Genomic DNA, 3,201 nt, shown 5'->3' on the forward strand with positions numbered 1-3,201 from the left:
AGATGACAAATCCTATTGGGCAAACTTAAACCAGATCTGATGTAATCATCATGGTGAATGCATTTCTTGATTGACTGTAATGGAGATGGTTAGGGTTCTGTTCCTTCAGAAGATATATGTGTGTATTCCTATGCCCAAAAAAGGCCCAATTAGTGCTAATTCTTTTTGTCACTGGAGACCAACCTGTTTCATAAAACTCACACTCCTTTTGCACACTTGATGCTTCTATGCACATTTTTAAAGCAGTCCCTTGTATTTTTCCAGTCATAATGGAGATGTTTAGTTATGATTAAGCTGTTCAAATACAATAAAGGCACCAAACATGAATTTAAACTTGCCAAAGTCCAAAACTTAGTAGAATGTAACTATATGGAGAAACAAAACTATATGAACAGAACTATATGAAGAAAAAAAACAAAACTCCAAAATTATTTTTTTCTTTAAGTGCTAGAGCGACACCTCTAGTGATGAAAGGTCAAGACGTGCGTGTGTGTATGTACGCATGTAAGGGATGATTCCATTTTTGGGGGTCCCACTTTACAATATTTTAAAGGAGATCTGTTATTAGGAAGTACTAAACACCTGCTCTTGTTGAATCAAGCTCTTTGTAGGAATCTCAAATTGAGCTTCAGAATCTCTTGTCCGTCATGAAGATCTCATCCATATGTCTTTTACTTATAGAACAAGTATAGCACAAGCAGTGGCAGTCCAAGTTTTTGCTACCAGACTCTAACCAGTGTATCAGAAAGGGATCTTCTTTAGAGGTAAGAAAAAGGCCAATCTCTGAAGTCATTGGGGGTCTGCTTCAGTGAACATTGGAAGGACTGATATTGATTTTTGTAGAAACTGGCTGAAATCCTTGGCCCCTTTACTTATTTTAGCAAAGATGCTGGTTGCAACAATAATTTTTCTGAGAGGAACCTGCCCACGAGGACCTGGACTGAGTTTACGAGCCAACCTATTTCATATGAGCTCCAGTAGAGATGACAAAGGTATTGACTTTCAGCTTTTGCTTCTCTGGACAGGATTTAAACCAATGAATGAGAGATGAAAGGCTCCACATTCCATTACCAGTTCCCTGAACTACTCTGGGCCCCATGGTAATGACCTTCAGTCACTTTCGACATGACCTACAGTTGCTGTCTGAGCCATTGAAATAAAAGAAGGGAAAAAGCTACAGTTTTTGCTAACATTTTCCTTTTAGCTCTGTTAAACTACAGTTTACATGTTTTATGAGATTAATGTCCCTTGCTTCTGATTACAAGAATCTGATCGGCATATTAATTAGTATAAAAAATACCACAAAAAAACACCCAAACGATGAACAGCTGCTATTTTGCTGCTGAATCCATTCAGGGTATGTAATTTTTTATGAGAAATTTATTGTGAAAAGGGTTTTTTTCTTATTTTTTTAAACTGTCATTAATCCAGGCTGTTATATCTTGCACTTAAGGCATGGAGCGACGTAGAGATCCATTGTGTTGACTGCTGGAGATGACGTACTTTAAATTATAGGTTTTTGCTGGGGTGACCTGGAACTAAGCAGGTATGCTATAAGTTAAATTGTTTGGCATGCAGCTTGTTTTACCTGGGTGTAAATAGAGTTCTATATTCTCTGTCACATCTACATATCACCTAGATCTTTACGTGGTTGTGCTTTGGGTTTGAACCAACAAACTGCTGAGTAGCACCTATTCAGTGATAGCTGTGGGCACTCAATATAGTGATTGATAAAACCCAGCACCTGACAAAACATGCTTCATCCTGTGTTAGTCTTTAGTTCAGGAAAGTCTTTAAGCATGCAGGTAATCCCATGGTCTGAAATGGGACTATTCACTCATTTACAATTGAGACCTGTGTTTAGGGCCTTCCTGATTTGGTCTTAATGGTCCTGATCCTGAAAGGTGTGGCTGAGCTCTTGTGCCCAGCACCTTCCACGATCAATGTGTAATGCCTGATTTTCCTTGGAACATTGCACGTATGTTATGGATGTTGTAGAATGGGATCACTGGGGTACTTATATTGCTAGCCACACTCCTGAGCTGAACAACTGTTGTTTATACTACTTTCTTTATGACCAGAATGCTTGCTGGATGAAGTCAACACTGAAGATGTTCTTGATTATGTTACAGAATGCCACAGCCTCTGAATATAGACAAGGAGTATGGAGAACCAGGAGACTGGAACACAAATAAAGTATATTCCAGAACAGGTTTAAAATAGAAAAATATTTTATCTGGCCAGACATAAATTCAGAGTTTACTTCTGTAGAAACCCAATGCCCAGACATCTTATTCTTTTAACAGCTTCATTTTCAATAGGTATTTATTTATGAGTATGGCTAGATTGGGTTACCACTAATGCTTCCTACTTCTGCAGAAAAAAAGATATTTCTTCTCAGGTAGATTGTGTGAATAGCTCAAGTTATGACTGTGAATAACTTCTGTTCCACAGGGGATATATTCATTGGATAGGTCTACTGGCTTAATTATATAGAGTAATTTATATGCTCCTTTATAACCAGGGCAGTCATATATTGTGCAGTATTCAGAACAAATAGTGATCTTGTGCATGTTGCAGTTTTCAAGGAATCATTTCTGATAGGATCACAGACCTCAGAGAAGGCCAAGTAGTGTGCATATAGAAAGAAAAGTTCCCAAAGGCGTCTGCTGCTTTATTTGAGTGATTCCTGCCCCATCCTGTCTTTCCTTTTACTGATCACCCCCACCCAAGAGTACTGATGCTGGTGGAATGCCCAGAATATGCAGTCTGACTATGTAATGTTAAGAGACAATCTGGAATAAGGGATTTTGTCAGCTGTTGCTTGGAGGAATAAAAAATAAATTTGAATCTTGAATGTTACACTGTTACTTATGCAACAAACGAACGGATTGTGCCCTGGATGGCACTAGTGTACCAAAGTGGGCCCAAAAATATCAGCTGCTGTACCGCTGCTGGCCAAACTTGCTGTGGCCACTGTCCTGTGTGCTGCTACCACCCAGGGTGCAAAACTGCCAAGTTATGCCTCTGCTGTTTAGGGAAAGGGAATAGATTAGTGCTTGGCAAAGTATTAGTAAAAAAGTAAATGGAACAAATTTTACCCCATTTCTCCTTCTGAAAAATGTTCACAAATACAACTGTTTTATACATCTGTTCACTGCTCAGAGATATTCAGGTGATTTTTATTTTTTTAATGCACAT

The 3,201-nt window shown here is 38.5% G+C and overlaps 1 long non-coding RNA gene across 1 annotated transcript; it reads left to right on the forward strand.

The window, feature by feature from the left end:
- Nucleotides 1-679: 679 nt before the first annotated feature.
- LOC112550149 lies at nucleotides 680-2,874 on the forward strand. Its single transcript, XR_003093809.1, has 4 exons — nucleotides 680-764; nucleotides 882-992; nucleotides 1,454-1,546; nucleotides 2,082-2,874. It is a non-coding gene; the product is annotated as an uncharacterized LOC112550149 (long non-coding RNA).
- Nucleotides 2,875-3,201: the final 327 nt, after the last annotated feature.

The sequence above is a fragment of the Alligator sinensis genome, unplaced genomic scaffold, assembly GCF_000455745.1.
Source record: "Alligator sinensis unplaced genomic scaffold, ASM45574v1 scaffold560_1, whole genome shotgun sequence".
NCBI classification, from domain to species: Eukaryota; Metazoa; Chordata; order Crocodylia; family Alligatoridae; genus Alligator; species Alligator sinensis.